The sequence below is a fragment of the Protopterus annectens genome, chromosome 1.part0 (assembly GCF_019279795.1).
Source record: "Protopterus annectens isolate FY-2018-M chromosome 1.part0, PAN1.0, whole genome shotgun sequence".
NCBI lineage: Eukaryota > Metazoa > Chordata > Ceratodontiformes > Protopteridae > Protopterus > Protopterus annectens.
Genome location: NC_056725.1, coordinates 1,508,588,048 through 1,508,612,318, shown reverse-complemented (window position 1 = coordinate 1,508,612,318; position 24,271 = coordinate 1,508,588,048).

The window sequence follows — 24,271 nt, the reverse complement described above, 5'->3', positions numbered from 1 at the left end:
GCAGGGTTGTCTCAAGCTATAGGTCTTTCCTGTATGCCTCAATCTTAGTTTTAAAAATCAAGCACAGAAACCGTTCTTTCCCTGGATTCAACCTTTCCCATAGGCCTTATTCTCTGCTCCAAAATTTTCTAGGTTTTTCTCCTAGGTTTCATTTTTAGTTCCAAAATTAAGCAGAGTCAACAAATAATGTTCTAAAGACCAGCCCCTAAGTGAGCCATCTCTCAATCCATGCTTATAAGTTTACCTTTATGCACAACACACTGTAACTCCAGTGACGTTCTAACTTCCTGATTGTAACCTTTCTGACTATACTCTTTTATATTCAGGTAATATCCCTCTGATTGGCTGACTGTTTGCAGGTGCCACAGCTAAAATATTCCCAGACTCCATATTGTCCAGCACTTAAAAAATACGTACATTAACACACATAATTTCTTTACTACAATGCAAAACTTTGTACAATTGTTACACTTTGTGCATTTTTTTAAGATTTATCAAGCTCAAGATAAACTTATGAAGAGACCAGTTGGCATAATGGTTAAGGTCTTCACCTCCCATGCACAATGTAAAAAGTTCAGTCCTGACCTCTGGCCAATGCCTGTTTGAAGTTTACATTTTCTCCCTGTGTCTCTGTGGGATTCCTCCTACCTCTGAAAAACATTCTGAGTGTTTCTATCTTAAACTCACCCAAGAAGGAAGCTCTGGGCAGCAGCACAGACTCTACATAGTGCCCTACTTGGGAGAAGAGATGCATAGACCAACCATTTTGGGCATCCACTGTAATGTGCAGTATCCTCAAGACAGGAGAACATGGATCACAGACTGCACAACATGGCAGAGATAGTCACTTGATGTTGTAAAATATGGCTGTAGGTTATTCGGTTATGTTGACTCCGACAATCCATGCTAACAGGAAGGGTGCATGTGATCATATAGGCCAGTGTGTGCCCCATAAAGCCCAGCAGTGCTGAGCCAGTGAGTTACTGGCTGGCTGGTGGCCAGTTGCCCTGCTTGGGTTACCTGGGATAACTTGGTTGAGTGAAAGCTAGATGTAAAACTAATCAACTTGCCAAACATGCACTAAGAATTGCTACACCCAATGTAGGTTCACTGACAGGATGAAACTTGGAAGTGGATGACAAGGAGGAGGCTAGACATCCTGTTTATACAGGAGACAATATGGAAGGGCAGTGCAGTAAAACTACTTGGTTTGGGATCAGGAGGAGAATAGGCTAGAAATGGTGTAGGAATTGCAGTGAAGGAGAGCTTCAGAAGACAGTGAGGGATGGCATCAGAATTAGTGACAGACTCATGGCAATTAGATTCCAGCCTAATGATAAGGCACTTTTCATAATCATGCCCCACAGTAAGAAAAGAGTACATTCAGACTGCAGTTGCAGAACTTACTAGAGAAAGTAGGACAGAATTAATTGGTGTTCATAATGGGTGATAATGAGTGACCTAAATGCACGTATTGGGACATATGAGGATTGTCTATATAGGTTCATAGGTTCATAGGTTAGTACTAGGCTATTGGCCCTAGGGCCTATACAAGCCTAGCCATAACAATTCCCTGACTATTTCTTCCCACAACATTTACTTCCCTGGACCCCTGTCTAGCAGGATGACTGACGTGATCCCCGGGGTGAATTTCCTATCTCCCATCCAATTGTCAAGATTCCCTATTGAAGATGGCCAAAGAGGCACTCTGCTTGTCAAGTATGGGCAGTCTATTCCAGAGTCTGGGGAGTCTCTGGGTCAGGAACCTATTCCTGCAGCATGTTTTGTTCATTGTGATGACAAGGTTTAGATCCCTAGAGAGTGTGGCTCTGAGGGATTGGGATTTCTTTAAGTGTAGCATGTCCAACATCTCTGGGTTTGACATGGCCTTGTATGTTAAGTAGAGATTGCCTGTGAGTAGACGATATGTGACAGAGTAAAGCTGGAGTTTTTTTAGATGGTCAGCATAGGGCATCTGCTTTAGGCCTGTGATTCTTTTAGTGAGCTATTTCTGCAGCCTTTCCAGTTGTTGCAGATGTCTTGAGAGGTACATACCAAACGGGGCTTTGTACTCTATAATGGGTCTAATGAGGGATGAGTACAGTGGGACAATCACCTCCTTTTTTCTGGATGAAAAGCCCTTAGTGATGAGGTGTGCCACATAGAAGGATTTCTTGACTGTTGTGGTGATGTGGTTATCGAAGGTGAGACCACTGTCCACCTGTGTCCCTAAGTCTCTTATCACACGTTTGGTGTTTAGTGTACTGCCACCTATGTGGTAATTCATGGGTACATGTTTCTTCCCAAAGGGGATAACTATACATTTTTGGCATTGAGCTTGAGCCCATGGCTCTGGCACTAAGCATCTGTTTCTGTATGGCACTTTTGTAGAATATCCACATCATTTGGGGATTCAAAAATGGCTCCCAGTTTGCAGTCATCTGCGAACTTTGTTAGCCAGAGTCCCTTATTGCTGGCCTGTACTTCAGAGAAATAGATGGCAAACATGAACGGTCCCAGGATTGAACCCTGAGGTACTCCACTTATCACTTGTCTGGAGTTGGATTTGGAGTTGGCTACTTTTACAGTGTGGGTTCTGTCAGTAAGCCAGTTGGCAACCCATCAAGTGACATAGGGATTAATGCCCAGCTTAGTAAGTTTATCTATGATTCCAGAGTGGGAGATGACGTTGAAGGCCATGGCAAGGTCCAGATAGGCTATGTTGACCACCTTACCCTTGCCCACAGCTCTGGATACAGATTTCAAAGAAGTCAATCAGATTCAGGAGACACGATTGGCCCTTCACGAACTCAAACTGGGTGGGATCCAGTGTTTGAAGGTTGCCAATGTCTTTGTTTATAAGTTTCATGATAATACGTTCCATGGCCTTGTACATCAGGCTCATCAGACTGATGGGGCAGTAGTTCCCAAGATCCAAAGTGGATCACTCCTTGTGGAGTGGGATAACTGTAGCTGTGTGCCACTCAGTGAGCACAAAGCCTGAGGTGAGGCTATGATTAAACATGACACTTAGCTGAGGTGCCATTTCATTTTGTAGTTCATGTTGTTCACAGCCTGGGATGTCGTCTGGTCCCATGGATGCTGTATTCTTATCTTTGGAGAGTGCAGTTTTTACCTGTGTGGCAGTTTTTACCGGAATTTGGCAATCTTTCGGTATTGAGATGGGCCCTTTAGGGGGTGAGAGGGGGTGAAGTTGGCACTGAATCGATCTGCCAGGATATTGGCAATATCCTTGGGATCAGTATATTTAATGCCTTTCTGTTATAGCTCAGAGCAGATCTGAGCATTGCCATTTAGATTCTTGATGTAGCTATAGAATGCCTTGAGGTTGTCTTTGGAATCTTTGGCAATTTTATTTTCATAACTAGCTTTGGAGGATTTTATGAGGGATCTCAGCTTCTTACTGAGGCTGGTAAGGGAGTTTTTTTGCATCCTGGGATTTTCCTCTTTTCTGTGGGGCAGGCAACAGGAATAAAGAGGGAAACTCTATTCTAGACTTCTGTCTGGCAAATGGCTTGATGGCAGAGAGAGACACACAGGATCCTATACAAGAGTGGCCAAAGTGCAACTCAAGTAGACTTCCTCCTAGTAAAGAAAAGGTAATCAGCGATTTCGAAGTCATTCTCCATGAAACAGTTGGCCCACAACATAAACAGCACAGCAATAAATAGGACATGCTGGAGGGACAGATTCATATCCCAGAGGCTCCCCTCACTCTGGAACAAAATCCCAATTCATGTTAGGCAGAGCCCCTCACTGACTCTCTTCAACAAAAATCTTGATGTGTGGATGGGAGATTGTAAGTTTACCCCTGGGATCTCTTCTATGTCCCTTCTAGACAGAGGCACAGTAAACTAACCTTAAAAGGGCTATCTTCTGTGACCTACTATACAGAGGCACAGTTAACTAATCTAAAAGGGAGGCGAAAGCCAAACACACTCTGGCTAGGCTTATACATGCCCTAGGGCAGATAGCCTAGTATCAACATATGAACCTATAAACCACTGGTTGCCGCAATCAGGTGCAAGCAGTGGTCAGAGAAAGCTTTAAGGTTAATGGACACTGGCTATAAGACTGGAAGTTGACTGGAGAGAAAGCATAGCAGTTCAAGGAGTTACTTAAGGCTCTAGCACCTCAAGAAGAAGTGAAACTAGTTGGAGTTGAAGAAGAATGACAGCACCTCAAAACAGCATGTGTAAGGACTACAGAACAGATATGCGACTGAGCCCGGTATGGAAATAAGTTACAAAAGAAAATATGGTGGTAGAATGGAAATGTCCAGAAAGTCATCAAAAGAAAGAAGGAGTGCAGGATAAAAGTGGCAGATAGAAAAGGCAGAGCAGGCTAGGAAAGAATACTGGTTGGCTAACAAAGGGGCTTAAGAAAGGAGTTGCAATAGCAAAGAGCAAGGCATCAGAAGCATTCTACTAGCCTCTTTAAAGTGACTCTGTAGGTGGCACAAACAGACTATATCAAGTTTCAAGGCAAAGGCAGAAAGACAGAAAATATAGACAACCATCATAAGGGATGCCAGAAACAACCTGCTCACCAGTCCACAGGACATCAAAGGCAGATGGAATAAGTACTTCCAGTAGTTTGTGAATGATGAAAACCCCACAGAAGCTGTACTGCCCCAGACAAAGCCTAGTTTGACAGAAGAGGAGGAGCCACCATATAAATAGAGAGAACATAGGATAATGAAGTCAGGGAATGCAACAGGCTCAGATGAGGTCACAGCAGATATGATAAAGATGTTGGGTGAGATAGAGGAGAATGGTTCCTGAGGATATTCATAGCAGTTTGGAGAGAAAAGCATATCACAGATGACTGGAGAACAAGCTTACTAGTGCCAGTATTCCAGAACAAAGGGAGCATTCACAACTGTAGGAAGTACAGAGGTATCAAACTCCTGTCACATTGTAACAAAGTTCTGGAGAGGGTGATTAATAAACAGATATGCAGAGTAGTAGAAAGTAAGATGGGACATGAGCAGTTTAGATCCAGATCAGAATGCAGCAGAAATGAACCAATGTTTATAGCGGAGATAGACAGTTGAGAAGAAGCTAGAGATGAGGAAGCAGTCCAACTGGGCATTCCTAGACTTGGAGAAAGCATATGACAAGGTCCCAAGAAAGATCATTTGGGCAGTCCTGTGGTAGTTCAGAGTCACAGAAGCATTGGTAAGATTAGGGCAAACAATGTATAAGGACCAATGACTCAAGTAAGAGCAGTTTTCAGTCTCATAGAGGGGTCACCAGTGGGAATGAGTGTGCATCAGGGTTCAGCTCCGAGCCCACTGCTGTTCATAATGGTGATGGGCTACATTAGCAAACATGTCTGTGGGGACAGATTAACAAAGTTCATGTATTCAGACAGTGTGGCACTACAGGCAGACTTTGAGTAAGAAGTTCAGCAAAGGATAGGGAAATGGAATGCAAAACTGAAGACACATGGGTTGAAACTGACTACACATAAGGCAGGTGCAATGGCAACAAATGATGGAGTTCAGAAAAACTGACAATTGAGACAGAAGGGAAAATAGTGGAACAGATTAATAGCTACAAGTATGTGGGAGAGGTGCTTGAGGAGAAGGGACGTCTGAATGAGAAGGTCAAAGCTAGAATAAGAGGGGCTGCAGCCAGTACAGTGTGTCAAGTGTAGTATATTTCAGAAGAATACAAAAGAACCTGAAAAGTCAGCTGTACAATCAGGTGTACAAACCAGTAGTGCAACCAGTACTACTCTATGATACAGAAACCTGGGCAGCAAAGGCAGATTAGTTGAGGAAGCCTGAGTTGATGGAGATGAAGTGCCTGAGATGGGTGCTAGGATGCGCACTGTGGGACAGATGAAGAAGTGTGGATATAACAGCACATGTCAATGTAGCTCCTATTGCAGAAAAAGTCAAAGAGGACAAATTGCAGTGGTTCAGGCACATGCATAGAAAAACAAAAGACAATCTGGTGAAGATGATTTGGGACACACAGGAGGAAGGCAAGAGGGAATGAGGACATCCAGCAAAGAAGTGGATGTATTGTATGAGAGAAGTCCTGTGACTGTCAAGCACGAGTGCTGAAGAAGGCAGAAGAGTGCTACTGAACAGAGAGAGACATGGCAACAATTGATATGAGACCTTGAGTCTGTGCAGAAAATGTGAAAAAAAGCATTTGATGATGATAATGATGTTGATGGTGATGATGATGAAGCTCAACATGTTACATAACCTATTGCAGTAGTGTGCCATCTTTACACAATGCTAGAAATGTACATACTCTCAGGGTATTAAATTAACACTCACTGTGTAACTCTTGGTATGCCATTCATTCTGATTATAGAACTGACACAGCTCTCCATGACACAGGAGGCTGCAAACACGATAACATTAACTATAGTAAAGTTATTGGTTTTCAACTGCTTGACATGTCAGTAACATTTGATACTGTCAACCATCCACTCCTTCATAGCATTGGTCCAGCTACTACACTAAAGACTGACAACAGGCTGTTAGATGGAATAACACCACCTTCCTCCATCTGTCAGTCTCTGTGGGCCTCCCACAGATCTTTGTACTAAGATGTTTTATATCTTCAACTTTTATGAATGATGTTGAATCATTGCAATATTGTTTTAGGCTCTTCTGTGTTTTATTTAAAGTTATTACATTAGCATGGATTTAAATCTGTTTAAATATGGTTGTCAAACACAGGTCATTGTGTTAAATGATGATGGCTTACCATATTTAAAGGAACATTGACTTGAATAGTTCATAGATGATGGTAAGCCATCATCAGTTAATACAACAGGACAATGCTATTTGTCGGGAATATTGTTTAGAGATGGAATTTTCATTTTATGATACATCTGTCACAAATGTTTCAACTATATTATAGCAATTTCAAGATTTTGAAAAGACATTGATGTTGTCAGCCCAATTTTGTCCTGTTTTGTTGGACCTTCTACCAGTGGAACCTGTGAAAGTAGGTACATACATGCCACCAATATCACCTCACACATAAATACTAGCACAACATCCTTTGGCATGCATAATGCTACCCATGGAATAACTGCTATAAAATAAGTTAAAAGGTGCACACTCTCATGCAGAATGTTGCATTTTCCTGAAAGAACAGAAATACAGGTGGGCCTTGATCAGTCCCACAGAGGTTTTGACACTGTCGTCTGGGCTATAGTCTATTCTAATGGAAACTACTAACTTGATGAGCACCCTACTGTCACAGAGGTGCTTGGTGCCAGCCCAGTTCTCACATCCAAACCACCAATGAGTATGAAGTGCTACTGCTGCTGACCAGAACAGGCTTTGTACCATGAGAATGGAGGGCTGCAATGGTTATCCCACTTCACAAGGGTGGACTATCAACTGACCCTGGAAACTACAGACCTATTAGTCTAACTAGTCTAATATGCAAAGCTGTGGAATGAATTATCATGGACATGATCAATAAAGACATAGGCAACCTTCAGATACTGCACCCAACCCAGTTTGGCTTTGTCAAGGAAAGATTATGCCTAGTATACATAGTGGACTTCTTTGAGAAGGTCACCATGGCAATGTATGGGGGAAACTGGTGCATACTGCTTGTCAAGGGAAGGTTATGTTGACTAAACCTGGTGGATTTCTTTGAGAAGGTCACCAAAGTAATGCATGAGGAGAAAATTGTGCATACTGCCTAACTGAACCTGACTAACACATTCGGTAAAATGCCCCATTCAGGTACACTTGACGAATTCATTGAACTGGGCATAAAGCCCTACATAATTCACTGGATTGCCAGATAGCTCACAGATAGGACCCAGGAAGTGAGGACTGGTGAGACCACCTCCAATAAGAGAGTAGTCGCCAGTGAGTTACCTCAAAGCTCTGTGCTGGGACTGTTCCTATTTGGCATCTAATTTCTAGAGGTAAAGGCTAATGTCAGGGGCCTTTGGCTGACCAAGTTTAAAGATGACTACAAATCGTGAGCTATCAGAGACTCTCCCATGATACAAGCAGCTTAAAAGAGGGTCTAACACAGACAAGTGACTGTTGCCAAATTCATGGATTGAAACTCAATACCGACAAATGTTTTATAGTGTCTTTTGGGAAAACTGACAACCAGACTAATTACTGCATCAGTAAGACACCCCTAAGTGTTGACTCAGTAGGCAGGGATCTGGGAACATATGCAGACAATAATCTGGTCTTTGACCAATGTATGGCCAAGGTAGTAAGGAATTCAATCTATGTCACCCAACTTATAAGTAAGGTCCTGGTATCCAGGGCCAATGAAGTCACAATGCCTGTTTATTTGGCCCTTATCAGATTCATCATTGATTACAATGCTCCCTTAAACATACACCTGACCAGACATTTACAAAAACTGAAATGCCCACAAAAGTTTCTTACTAGGAGAATCCAGGGTATAATCACATTGTATAAACATACTGACCTATCTGGATCACCTCAAAGCCCTATCTTTGTACTCTGTCTCCTATAGGTTACCGAGATACAATCTATGCCTGCCATACAAGGCATCCTCGGATCCAGCTCCAATGGACTTTCAAACATCCACAAAAGGAACAGCATCAGAACCACTAGAGCCAAGGATTTAAATTTTTCTTGTGACATAAATAACACATGTTGGTGAGACAGATATGTGTCTCAGAGGATCCTCATGGTCTGGAACAGTCTGCCCATCTATGTGAAGCAGAGTTCATCCCCAACCCTATTTAAGTATAACCTCGACCAATGGATGAGAAATCAGAAATTCACCGAAGATCTGTCCCCCATGTCTCTTCCAGACAGGCAGGCAGTAACTATGCCCAAACTGACAAAACTCACCATAACCTCTAGAAACTTCCTAAGCAACATATACCTCTTAATAAATGCCCATGATACATAGGAACACAACTGAGTCTAATTGCATGGCTAGGCTTATAAAGGCCCTGATGATTGTTAGCCAAGCATATACCTATGGACCTGAGGAACTATTACTGTTACAGCATGTTTTCTTGTACAGACCTCTGTTGTGTATACAGATACTGTGTCCTACTTGCTACATATTTGATTAACTCTCCAATACTTGACAGTGATCTCCATGAACTCTATCACTGCAGATTTGTGCAATACTTGTTTACAAATTCCAGGCATCATCTTTAATTGCACAGATTTGTACTACAGGATAGGGATCTAGAACATTTAGACCTCCCATTTCTTTTGAAAGTGAGTTTCTCCCAAGATATCCAGACCTTGCATCCATCTCAAATAAAATACTGCATCTTATTTTTCACAGCTTTCAAAGTTTTAACTGCTATATCAGACACAAATACTTGAAATGCATAAAACAGTAAAGGAGGAATCAAAAAAATGCATTGTCTGCATTCTGTGATCCAGATCTAGCCTCTAGGTCAGTCATTTTTCCATTTGGGAAAATGAACTTTTAACATATTCACTGCCTGCAAAAATAAGCATATTCACACTTCACTTCTTGTGTAGGATGATCCATCTCTACCTATTCCTTTGCTTTTGTCTTATTAACTTTATAGCCTGAAATTTTACTAAGTTTGTCCAACATAGCAAAGATGTCTACATCCTATTGTGGCCTTTCAGGTATGTTAATACACCACTGGTGTGTAAAGAAATGTTTGCCTCTTACTGGCCTGCCATATATAATTTCAAACGTATATATAAATATATATATATATATATATATATATATATATATATATATATATATATACATACACTTTTTTTAACTGGTAAAGGTCCCCAAATGCAAAGCAAATGTTTTCAAAATAGTATCAAATGTTCTGTCTGCCACCATACCCCTTCTCCCAAATTTGCAATATTCATTCCCTATGAGATGTGGGAGAAACTGCGCTAATCTGTTTGCTGTAATTGCCATACATAATTGTAACTGCAGCTCTGCACAGAAATAACTCTATACAAGGAAAAGAGAGACCATGTTCTTTACCTGGCTCACTTTTGTACTTCTCAGACTTATAACTGCATGTTCCAGAACTGCAGAAAAAAAAAACTATGAAAAATGCAGGAGAACAGCAAATGTCAAAGATCATTGGACTCTTTTAAAATTGTTTTTTTGCAAGGGGAAAGACTGTCTCCAACCCCAATGTGCATGGTTGTACCCCCTTTATATACATATACACCAATATCATCAGACTTCAGAGGAAAAAAAGAACACTCTAAGACAAAGCACTCTTAGCTTTAGTATATGTAGTCTTAGCTTTTACACATTCAGTCTCACTATTTCAGGACTTGAATTAATGGGTTTTGGAATTATAAACAATTACCTCTTTACCCTGAATTGGTATAACTGCTACCATAGCCTCCCTCCAAGAAGGTGAGTCTCTCTAATCTTTAGCACTAAAACTTTAATCATTACATGATGTTAATCTTTCTCTCTGAGTATTCCATAACTCTATATGAATACCATCATTGCATGGAGGTTTACTTCTTTCCAGCCTTTTCAATGATTCTGTTTGCAATTCTTGTTTTTTTTACTTATTTTTCCATCTGCTACTTCTTGTGCCATTTTCAGTAGACCAAAGAACTGTACATAATTTCAAATTTCAGTCTTAGGTTTACCCAAATACTTTGATTCCTATATCTATCCATCCAGCAACAACCTCTTTACTCAGTTTTGTGCATGGGATCTTGAATCAAGAGACAGTGTTCACACCGCTGGGTGGTTAGCCCTGCCACTGTTGTCCTTCCATACTAGACACACATATGCAAACTCACACCTATGGCCACTTTAGAGGGTCTGACTCACCTTCTGCATATCTTTGGGATATGGAAGAAAACCAGACCACCCAGAGAAAACTCATGTGAACACAAGGAGAATATGAAGACTCTGCACAGAAGGCACCCCAGACAGGAATTGAACGAGATGACTTCTTGCTGTAAAGCTACAACACTACCTGCTGTGCCTCTGTGCTGCCACTTTGACTCTTCTATAACTAGTGATAATAATTATGGAATATCTCGCTTACTACTATAATATCCCTGCTTAAATGAGCTCTACCTTCTCTTTGTAAACCTGCTATAAGCATTTGTGATTTCCTCTCTCTTCATTGCATTGCTAGTACTTTCTGAAATTCAGATAAATTGTAAAAATTGCTATCATCTGATTGTTGTAGTCTTTCAATGTCCCTCCTGCACTGTGAAGTCAACTTCACAGAATTTAACCAGCACTGTGGTCAAAAGTATAAAGTCCTGATTGTGACCCAGGTGACTGTAGTTTGATTAGTGACTCTGGTCTCTGCAGGGGCTGCCAAAGGGCATGGAAAGAATGCCAAGGCATCAGCCTGCCACCTTTCTTGGGGGAGGGACTGAAGGAGGTGCTTGGGTTGGGCAGTCTGTGTGTCTGAGTTCTGATCAGATCCATTGGTAGAGGCTGAGCTGTGTTAAGGGTGGGCTGAGGGTGGTCATGTCTATGTACTCTGGGCAGGGTTGCTCCTCACAACCACAACTTATGGGCAACCCAGCCTTCAGAATGAGGTCAACACACAAAAAAGGGGTAGGACCACACTACATGGCAAATCAAGCAAGTAAAATATGTCCTTTTTGGGATGATGAACTCGGTCTGGCCTCCTCAAATTATTTCTTTCTAGTAGTTTAACCAGTATGGAACTAGGGAGACCCCAAAGGAGGGAGGGTGGTTAAACCTGTAATGGAAGGTCAATATGGAGGTTTGTGAGAAGGATACCATGCAGTAGGAGTGGATTACAATCCCAACAAAACCCTGAAGAGAAACAAGTTACACAGTGAAATACAACGGATTGCAAAACAAAACAAAAAACTTTATAAAATTTATTTATTAGCTCAACAGTCAATTGAGCAGTTTTATATTCTATAGCATTTTGCACTCTTCCCTTTATTAACCGAATATTGCTTCACTTTCTCTTAAAATCTTCTTAGCCTGTGTGTATCCTTTTGCTTGCTGTGTATTCTCTGTTTTAACATTGAACACTGATGTTAAAGCCACCATGTTAATACAAATGTATTTATCTATATCGGTTTGATAACCATGTAAATGACCTAGTCAATTCACCCTTTTCAGACTCTAGGAACAATAGTGCATTGCAAAACAAACAGGTATACAAATACCAAAGCAAGTAAGGAAAATTTTCACAATACATTTGAAAGTCTTTGACAGTTTTTATAACACATTTAGTTTCTATTGTTTGCAGCACATAAATCATGGTAGATGTTAACAGGAGATCATTGGTTAATTCCCACACTAACAATACCTTGTTAACAGCAGATCATTGGTTAAATAGCCATACTAACAATACTTTTGATAAGTGTTTCCTGTATTTGGTATTCTTGTGTAAATTATAAATAATTTAGAGTGCTAGTATACAACAGTATAATCATGGCTAATATATGTTATAAAGTCAACACATCTTTCTATATGTAGAAACTAATTTGCTCTGAGCCACCTATGACTTCTAAAATACTTGCTATTTTATGCTTGCCTCATAAATAATAGAACCAAACTTTCTTGAAAGGCAATCACTTCCCCTCATCATCCTTTTATATTAACTGGAAGTATCTACATGCACACACACACACACACACACACACACACACACACACACACACACACACACACACACACACACACACATAGCTCCAATATATCCTTGCAGCCCAGCATACCAACGCTACATATCTATCAATGTAACCTTCAATACGGGCACATTTGGAGATCAAAAATATCACACCTCTTTGTCTTTCCCTATGAAAGAAAACGCTACTCCTCATAACCAGTAGTCCTTTACGAAAATAGCATGCTCTTGATTATATAAATAAGACTCTTACAATGTCACTACCTATGTTTCAAACTTCCTCAAACAATTTATTATAATATTCCCTTTTGCCAGGTTGTTCAACCCATTTACATTACACATAAAAAGAAATATTGTCCTGGAGCTATCCAGCAATTCCCCTTAAGCCACCTTCCATATGCATTTGCAAAAACAAAGACTCAGTGGTATAAATTATTTTTTTTCAAATAAAGTTGCATTGTGAAAGATGCATCATATCTCGCAGACTCAAACAAACTGTAACATAGATCAAACAACATTAACACATTACACAAATGCTCAGTTTCTAAATAACCTTACTTATAAACACTGCAAACAATTAACAAAAATGTCCTTGGGTTACTTATCTTAGCAGGGTACTCTCTATTTGAAAAAATGTATCCATTGATAACTAGAAAACAATACTAGAATCCAGTTGTCCTGGTTTCTCTTCCTCAAGAACTGAGCGTATATTTTGACATATATCATTGTATAACATAACTCACTTTGATAACCTCATGTGTAGAAACATGAATAACTGTTTGATTACATAATAGTCCATAAAGGGAACCCTTAATACATTTAAATTACCATGAACATAATTAGTTTAACTGGCAATTGAACATATCACAAAAGATGAGAGAAGGCTTCTTCAATTAACTTAATATCAAAAAGTAAATAGTCCATTATAGTATTACTTGAACAGTAGAGTGCTTTACTAAAAATATGAAATAATAAATTAACTGGTTTCACAGACTCTTTCAGATTTCATATACAATCAGACAGGTGACACTCATCTGTACAATGGCATTGGACATGGGACACAGTAGCAGACACAAAATAGAAAACTCAAGAAATAATATGAACAGTACAGTTAACTTGAGCATTCTACCAACATCAGTGAGATCCTAAAAGCAAAAGTCCCAATGACCAGGTCTCGATAATTTCTGTAACTTTAATATTTAAATTCTTCAACCAAAGCAGACATAAACACATTTAGTTTGGTTAGATATGGAAATCTGACATTAAATATAATAATACATCTTTCAGAAATATCACTTTAACCATATGTGTTCAAACATAAAAAGACCAATGCTCCAAATAACTTAGACTTGCTTTGCTATGCTGTGTGTTGCCATTTATCACTGAGCCATGCAAGCTTTACAAATTGGGAAGTCCTTCTGAATTGCAGAATTCCTATGTGCTTTCAGTTTACTTATTGCTCCCTCCATCAAGGCACAAACAATCTCAGTTTCCACATGGTACTTGACTCTTCTTTACTGTTCCTCTTTTTGTATACATATCATGGTGTCCTAAGAGTCATTAAAAGTTTTAATTCCTAAGGGAGAATAAATATTTAAATTTGCAGGACTGTGTGAGGATATTAGGTATTGTTATCTGTGCTAGCATGTCTGGCTGCAGTTTTGTAAATACTTGTAAATAAATATAAATTACCCTGTTTTATAAATGCCACATGACTAGTAAGAATTTTGTAAATAAGTTTATGTTTCTTTATGTTTCTTTGATTTGTGTAAGTTGTTTGAATCAAACCGTATTCTTCTGGCTGACATGTGCATGTCTTTTAAAAAGAATTCTGAATGTAGGTTGTGTCAGTCAGCTGACCTGAATGTGATGTCATCATGTGCCCCAGCTGAAAGAAGTGGAATCTCCACAGCAGCTGCTATTGTTTACATTTCAAAAGTCAGACATGGGAGAGTAGAATTCTCATGACAGCTTTCTGTGACTTTTAAAAAAATCTGCTATAAAAAGCAGGTTCTGAGTCAGTTCAGTTCAGTGTTGTTCAGTTGCAGCAGTTGTTCAGCTGAGTTCAGTAGTCAGTGGTTGCTTTCCAGATCAGCATTTATCACTCAGAGTTTCTCAGAGTTGTTTAGCAGAAATAATAGGATTTGCTAATCCAGTCATTGAGGACCAGACAACAGCTTGAAGAGTGGACATATATTCTATTTTTACTTGCAGAAGTAGGAGTATCATATTGAATTTTTGAGTTAATTAGATTAGACAGGGGCAGTTAATCTGGTTATTTAGAAAGTACTTTTAGTAACCTGAGAGTGTTTATGCTTATTGTGATAACACCAGGGCCACTCTGAAAAGCCTTACTGCTTGGATTACTGGTACCTTACATATCAGGATTTATTTTACCCAGTATAAATTGAACACCCCTTATGAAGGGTATTGTGGTATTTTGACTGATGGCAGCTTTACTTTGTAATTTGGAAAGAGGACATAGCAGGTAAATCTGTGTCAGTCTTTGCTAGGTGCGTTTGAATGTGTGATTATCAAATATTTAAGCATGAGTGTGCCAAATACCTTGAATTTGGACATGAAGCTCTGCAGTGGGTATTGTGAAGATTAATTTAGGGATCTGGATTGAAGCAAATAGTTCAGTCCCATATTTGGAGACTGTTCCCAGTGTACCCTTTGGGGAAATTCTATGTTCTATCCCTGTTTTCAGTGACACCCCCTTACTGGAGATAGTGCTGAGGATTGAGGCTCCTTACTTACTGCCCAGGGTTTAAGTAGGGGGTTGTCATATTGTTTGATGCCATTGATGTGGGATTTTATTTGAGGTTTAGTAGCCTGTGGATAGTTGTCACTGAGGTGTGCTCTGTTGGTAGCCAGAAGATAAACATACAGAGTTTCATTTCACAACAGCTCTAATTATTTTTTTTTTAGTCAGTTTAGTCAGGGACAGCAGGAACCAGTTGGCCAAGGTGTTCAAAGTCAAAGGATTGGTGCATGCCAACCTGATTAAGGAAGCAATGATCTCAACCTTAGTTGCAGCCACAGAGCAGACCAGCATCTTGGAGGATATCAGTTTGTCATTGGGGATAAGCAGTCTTCTGAGACAGGACAGTGTACCTTTTCTTCAGAGGACTTAAAAAAATTGTTTGGAGTTAAGGAGACTCAAACTGGAAGCTGAGTAGAGGCAGCATCAGCTTGAACTGAAAGCCAGACATTTAGAGGCTGAGGAGAGGGAGAAGGAGAAGCAGTGTCAGCATGAACTGGAAGCTGAATGTTTGGAGACTGAAGAGAGACAGCATCAGTATGAACTGTGATGTTTGGAGACTGAGAGACAGCATCAGTATGAACTGTGATGTTTGGAGACTGAGGAGAGACAGCATCAGTATGAACTGTAATGTTTGGAGACTGAGAGACAGCATCAGTATGAACTGTGATGTTTGGAGACCGAGGAGAGACAACATCAGTATGAACTGTGATGTTTGGAGACTGAGAGACAGCATCAGTATGTACTGTGATGTTTGGAGACTGAGGAGAGACAGCGTCAGTATGAACTGTGATGTTTGGAGACAGAGAGACAGCATCAGTATGAACTGTGATGTTTGGAAACCGAGGAGAGACAGCATAAGTATGAACTGTGATGTTTGGAGACTGAGGAGAAACAGCATCAGTATAAACTGTGATGTTTGGAGACCGAGGAGAGACAGCATCAGTATGAACTGTGATATTTGGAGACTGAGGAGAAACAGCATCAGTATGAATTGTGATGTTTGGAGACTGAGGAGAAACAGCATCAGTATGAACTGTGATGTTTGGAGGCTAAGGAGAGACAGCATCAGTATGAACTGTGATGTTTGGAGGCTGAGGAGAGACAGCATCAGTATGAACTGTGATGTTTGGAGGTTGAGGAGAGACAGCATCAGTATGAAATGGAATGTTTGGAGATGGTAGCTGAAGATGAGAGGTGGAGACAGCACAAAAAGGAGCTTCTAACCCTTTGACAGGGTCATGGAGGTAATGGGGACTGGATTGACTGAACCCAAGAAGACATAAAAGTTAGTAAACTATTTCCTCAGTACAGGGAGAGAGATGACTTTGATTGGTTTATTTATATATTTGAGAGGGTGTGTAAACAATATAATGTTGACTAAGGGCTCTGGGTATGGTTCCTGACCCCATTACTCCATAGTAGAGCTGTTAATGCAATTGCTAAACTGTCTGATATTCATTGTTTGAATTATGATAGTGTAAAACAATATTTTCTGGATTATTTTAAATTAACTCCTGAAATGTATAGAAAAAGTTTCATAAACATAGATGCAAGGCAGATGAAAGTGCATGTGACTACATTGCTGATTTAAGTACTTACTTTCACAGGTGGGTGATTGGGTGTCAGGTCATCACTTTTGAAGGACTGGCAGACCTTTTGGTGGTGGAACAAGCTTGCAGCACTTTGTCTGAGGACATGAGGATCTGGTTTGCAGACCGCACGTTTAACTCTGCAAATAAGTTGGGTGGAAAGGGGATCTCTACTTGGAAAGTAGGACACCAGTACATAAGAAAGTGATATCCAGTGTTGCACATGGACATAAGGGAATCCATGGGGGAAGCCTAAACCACTCCAACAAAGTTCACCAGTAACAGGGGAAGCCACTAGTTCAAGTACATGGTCAAGATCAGGGATTAGATGTTTCAAATGTAATCAGAGGGGCCATGTAGCATACAAATGTCCATTGAAGGAAAGTCAGAAACAAGAGGTGAGGGAGCCATCAAGTGGGACTGACAGAATCCCAGTGACAAGTATTCAGGAAACAATAGTGGTGCCAAATTATCACTCAAATTTGTATCCTACCTTAGTGCATGAAAGACAGACCATTGCTAAGAGAGACAGCTTCTGATATAACCATTGTGAGGCCTGCAGTGGTTAAGGAGGAGCAGTACTTGCTTGGGCAGTCCACACCAGTCAGATTTCTAGGAGGGACCCCATTCAAAATACCCTTGGCTAGGGTTCATCTTGACTGGGATGGGTGATGAAGGGAACAAGCAGGTAGATGTATTTGAGGATATCCCTGCAGATGACCTAATAGGGAATGATTTTGATAGTGTAGTACCTTGTATGCATGCCATGACACAGAGTGAAGCTTGGAGAAAGGCACATAGGTTTGGTAGCCTAGGGGAGACCCAGACAGATCCTATACCTGAAGTTGGGCCTGGTGATGTGGTTTCTTCAGGGAGGGAGCTACCGTGTAGCAGTGAGCCTGAAGGTGAACCACAGCTGCTGGTTGGTACTGGTGTTCCTGTGGACATGGTGGCTACAATGACAGAGGTGAGTGGGGGTATCCAGGCTGCCAGTGAGGCACTGCTCACAGATGATACTGGGCTTCCTGTGGAAAGGGAGCTGGGAGGGGGTCACAAAAGTAGATTTGGGACAAGTGTAACCTACAGACCCTACATTATGAGGCTTGAGAGGGCTAACTAAGGAGGCACCTGATGCTCAAGAAAAAGGGGAGTCTGTATGCTGAAATGGACAGTGGACCCCTGAAGGAGGGCTAGAAGGTGAGATAATATGGACATTGGTAGAGCCCGGAGCCTGCTGTCTGGCACCACCAGCCATAGCCTGTGCCATTCTTTTTGTAGATAACAAAGGGGTAATGTACAGAGAGTGGACCCCCTGAGGGAGGGCTAGAAGGTGAGGTAATGCACAACTGGTACAGTCCAGAGCTTACCATCTGGCACCTCTATCCATAGCCCATGACATTCCTTTTGCGGATAATAAAGGGTTACTGTGTACAGAATGGACCCCTGAAGAATGCCTAGAAGGTAAGTTAATAAGTTGGTAGAGCCCAGAGCCTACCATCTGACACCTCTAGCCATAGTCCATCACATTCCTTTTCCATGTCATTTTGGCATAAAGCATACCAAGAGATGCATTATGCATAACATTTATTGTCCTGGGATTGCAAAAGTTGGTGGTGTTAACTGCATGATAAACTTAGTAGGCAGGAGGCAGGAACATGAGTTGCATCATGTTAACCTAATGAAATCTTATCATGATAGGAAGCCCCTGGTGCTGAGTATCACAGTGGATGGCAGGAGGAGTCTGAGGGGGATCTGGTGAGTCACTTTCTCTTTGAGGCTCGGACTGACACAGAGAGGTAGCAATATCTCAGAGGCTATTCCATATTCAGGTTAAAGCGTTACGAGCAGTGTTACAGGAATTTGAGGGCATGCTCATCTGGAAACCTGGTTGTACTAACCTAGTGCAATACCATGTGGATAGGGGAACCCAAATGCCTATCAAGCAAGTTCCTTATAAGGTGCCTGAGCAAGTCAAACAGACTTTGAAGGAGGAGATAAAGGAGATGTTGGAGCTGGGGGTGATTCAGGAGTCCAGTAGTTCTTGAGCTTCCCCAGTAGTACTAGTTCCAAATAAAGATGATAGTGTTACATTCTGTGTAGACTGCAGAAAGTTAAACAGCTACACAGAGTTAGATGTATACCCCATGCCTAAAACAGATGAAGCTTTGGAACAGCTGGGTGGAGCTAAGTATCTGACCACTACTGATCTGACCAAGGGATGGTGGCAGGTGCCCTTGGCTCCCATTGCTACAGAGAAGTCAGCTATTGCAATGCCTTTTGGATTAAATGAGTTTACAAGGATGCTCTTTGGGATGACAAATGTCCCGGCAACCTTCCAGAGGTTAGTAGATCATATCTTAATAGTACATGCCTAGGTACAGTGGGGTACTATAGGAAATGTGTACTCAACTATAGTATAATAGCTGCATCCCTTTCTGACCTAACAAGGAAAAACAAAGCAGATAAGGCAGTGTTGACAACAGATTGCCAGCAGGCATTCCAAAAACTTGAAGAGGTTTTGGGAGGACCCCCCCCCCCTGCTGGTTTACCTTTGAAACATTGAAAGTCGGCTTTACGAACAGCCATTTGGGTGAATCATTAAGCCGAATCCAGACTGCCGAACGTCTCTGAATTTCAAAACTAAGCAAATCGAACAGCAGATGCACTGAATTTCGAACTTCAGATGTTGAACAGTCACTGTAATGCAGGTGGTAAACCCCCCTGCACCCCCCATGTGGGGGGACTGCGCTCCCTCACACCCCCTACTTTAATATTTTATTTAATTTATTTTATTTTACATTTGTTTACCGGGCTAGTTCAACTGGATATATGTCCATTTTCAGTGAAGGCCCGGGGAGAAAAGCTCCACTTAACATCAAAATGTTTATAAACACAATGGTATGTACAAAGGCATTGGTACATTACAAAGCTTAGGCATACATTACATTTCATAGGATTTAGCATTTGAATACGAAAAATCCAAGTGCAAACAGTTTTGAATATTCCTGAAAAAATATGTCAAAGACACTATTAATTATAAGGTCACACACACAAATGTCACACAAAAATGCTAGTGTCTAACAGCAATGGATATTCATACAAAGTATGTACAAGGACACACTTATTATGTAAAGTCTCACCAGAGGTCCTAGTGTAAGATGGCTACGGATAATCATTCAAGATATGTACGGGACATTAGTCTGCTGTAAAGTCACATTAACTTTATTATCATTAGAGATACTAATAGTCTAACTCTGAGGTCACACTACAGTGAGGAAGGGATCCATTTCCCGATCCCTACTATAGTGCACTCCACACCCACAATGCCGAATCTGCAATGAGCGAATGTCAATGTGCATTCGCTCATTGCACATTCAATGCATTTTTTTCAGCTGTGAACTTGAAAATGTCCTTTTGTGCAACTCAGTGTCGACAAGTTGCATTTCAACATTTCAAAGCTAAACGCCCCCTGCATTAGCCAGTCCAGGTTTCAGCAATGACAATGCAGAAGGATTCTCAAGACAGAGTATTGGTTGATACATTTTCAGTCAGCCCCATTTTTCTCAAGTGATGATTTTCTAGGGTCACTTGAAAATCTAGTTTGAGTCTTTAAAGGGGGGGGAAATGTGAGGACACTAGATATTATTATCTGTGCTAGCATGTCTGGCTGCAGTTTTGTAAATACTTGTAAATAATTATAAATTACTCTGTGTTATAAATGCCAACATGACTAGCTATAATTTTGTAAATAAGTTTATGTTTTTTTATTGTTTCTTTGATCTGTGTAAGATGTTTGAATCAAACAGTGTTCTTCTGACTGACCAAGTGTGCATGTCTTTTAAATTAATTCTGAATGCAGGCTGTGTCAGTTTGCTGACCTGAAGGTGATGTCATTTTGTACCAGAGCTGAAGGGAATGGAATCTCCACAGCAGCTGCTTTTGTTTACTTTTCAAAAGTCTGAAATGACATAGAATTCTCATAACAGTTTTCTATGACTTTTAAAAAATTCTGCTATAAAAAGCAGGTTCTGAGTAAATTCAGTTCAGTATTGTTCAGTTGCAGCAGTTATTCATTTAAAGTCAGTAGCCAGTGATTGCTTTCCAGATCAGCATTTATTACTCAGAGTTTTTCAGAGCTGTTCAGCAGAAATAATAGGATTTGCGGTACTTACATATTATCGCAACCACATCATGAAAACCGCTTTATGAGAAAACTTCAATGCGTTTTTAGTTTTAGATTAATGCATACAACCTATAGGAAACCTTTTCTTTTTAAAACAAATGAAAATGTACAACATGCTTGTGGTTTGGGGTGTTTGCCACCCACCCAGCCCCTGTCTTTCTCAAGAATTGTTGATTAACGAATTTGAGCCATGGGACTCCTGTCATGTGGTGGTCCAATAAAGCAATACAGATATTTTTTAGGTTTGATTGGTTTTAATAACAAACTGTAAAATATGTGATATACACATGGTGTTACTTGTAAAGAGCTCCACCTTGCAACTGTCGGTATGTATACTTTACTTCATATTTTGGTCCGTTCCTCCAAACAGTGTGTTTTTTCTGCAAATCCCCGAGGATTGAAGTCAGTAAATAATAGCAGGTATTTTTAGATTTTTGCCTGCTCACCCCCCCCCCCCACCACCACCACACCCAGTCACTGTACCCGTTGTTCAGATTTCTTGTGGTAACAGGTTAAAAGATAAAAACAATCGATATTTACATGACAGCTCTATAGCAATGTATTCATTAATTATGCCGAAAAGGCGGGGAGTGTTACTGTTTGACTTTCCACAGCAAACATTTCCAAAATTTAAAAATACAACAGAATTGGCTGACTTTACTAATTTGAAGTGTGGTAACCAACCTTGAAATAGTGCACGATGAAACACTTCTGATAAGGCATTCGTCTGCTGGTTGCGATAATAAGCAAGTTTTCTCATAAAGCGGTTTTCTTGATGTGGTTGCGATAATATGTAAGTACCGGATTTGCTAATCCAGTCACCGAGGACCAGACAACAGGCTGAAGAGTAGACATATACTCTTATTTTGCTTGTAAAAGTAAGAGTATCATATTGCCTTGCTGAGTTAATTAGGTTATAGAGGGACAGTTAATCTTTAGACAGTTAGGAATCTACAGTTAGATAGTTAGAGTTTTTCTTTAATCAGTGTGAAACCAGTCCTACCATTTTATTTTCATAATTTCTGTGTGTGAAGCTCTGTGGTTTATTGAAATCAGTTATTCAGTGTGTGTGTATACTACCTTTTATTCTGGCTAGTTATTTAGAAAGTACTTTAGGTAACCTGAGAGTGTTTATGCTTATTGTGATAACACCAGGGCCACTCTGAAAAGCCTTACTGCTTGGATTACATGCTACCTTACATATCAAGATTTATTTTACCCAGTATAATTGATCACCCCTTTTGAAAGATATTATGGTATGTTGACTGGTGGCAGTACTACAGTGTAATTTGGGAAAAAGGACATAGCATGTAAATCTGTGCTAGTCTTTCCCAAGAATGTTTGAATGTGTTTATCAAATATTTAAGAGTGACTGTGTCAGATATCTAGCACTGGGGCACAGTACTCTGCAGTGGGTAATGAGAAGACTCATTTGGGGATCCAGATTGAAGCAAATAGTTCAGTCCCAGGTTTGGAGCCTGTTCCAAGTGTATCCTTTGGGGAAATTGTGTGTTTTATCCCTGTTTTCAGTGACGCTCCCTTACCGGAGGCAGTGGTGAGGATTTAAGCCCCTTAGTTACTGCCAGGGTTTAAGTAGGGGGTCATCACAGACTAAACAGACAAAAGTTTAAGTTCCTTATTCTAGAGTTTAACAGGGGCACAAAACTGTGCCATTTTTAGCCATTTTTATGCCACATTTAAACATAATAAATAATCTCAAAAAATGTTTATCCACATTTTTGTATGTCTAGTCTAGTCTCCAGAGAAGAATTAAAATCTGTTACTTTAGTCTAAAATTTTCACAATGCCCCAGCCCATATATTGTTTGTCTCACCTTTACTGCCAAACATCGGGAAAAATAAATATTTATGTGTTTATATAGCATCAATTCATTAATGTACAAACCAATCTAGTCTGCTAGTTTTTCTTGTAAATGGATGATAAAAACCAAGGTCTTTTTTAATTTTTCAGTTATTCCAATAATAAGGATATTTTTCTTTCACCACATCCTCATGCATGATCAACTTGTTTTTCTTTAGTCAGCTCCGCTGTTATCAGTAAATAAATATATTGCTCTTTTAACTCATTTTTTTTCTGAATTCATGCTGTGAATTCAAGCAACATTCCTGCGCAATACTATTCTATGTACAACTCTAGTGACATCACTGGACATTCACAACTTGCCCCTGCACAGTTGATGACACTGCTCCCAGCATGTTCAATCCTTCCACTATTAGAAGGGTTATTTCATCTGGGAAATGAATGGGTGAGTACAATGGTATAGGGAATCTTGATGGCAATGGGGGTGGGGGTGGGGGCAAGAACAAAAATAATATGTTCTTTAGATAAATGATATAGATGATTGTGATGAAGATGTTCACTACCAGTCTCTTATGTGCTTAAGAAATGGATTTCAGGGAATCTACCTTGAGAGCAAAACTTAAGATGTGGATTTTTTGGAATCCATTTTGAAAACATGTAGCAATCTGAAGCTATGATTGCTAGTGTAATTAGAATTTTAGATAGTAAATGGAGCTTTGAGTTGTTTCACATAGCTCCAGGTGTTGTACTTGCTAGATGAGTTGCATCACTCAGAAGCACAAGTCATATTTGATATACGAGTGTCATCTCTGATATTATGAGGTGGTGATACATGAGAATAAACATTATGCACTGCTGAGAGAAGAACTAGTGAAGGCCAATGCATGGTATGCAGGAGCGGCTTTAAAACACCTGGTGCCCTAGGCAAAAGGGCTCCATGGCGCCCTCCCCCACATCACCCAGTGCCTCCATTCTGGTCTACCTACACCAAATAAATACTGGAAAAGCGCCCCTTCTAGACCGGCACCCTAGGCGGCTGCCTAGTTGGCCTATGCCTAAGGCCGGCTATGATGGTATGCTGTATACATTCAGTGTTATGCACTCTGTCTTTCACCTTTCTCAACTGGTCTTACAGGAGAGGTTTTTATTATCCTATTTTTGTAGCAATTTTTGTAGGTATGTGACCACTGTTTCACTTTGTTATGGTGAGGCCCACATGTATGAAGCTCTCTATAGAACCTCATTAAAAACAAGGTTATTTTTTAATCATTTCTGGAGCATAACAAGGGGGCTTCACAT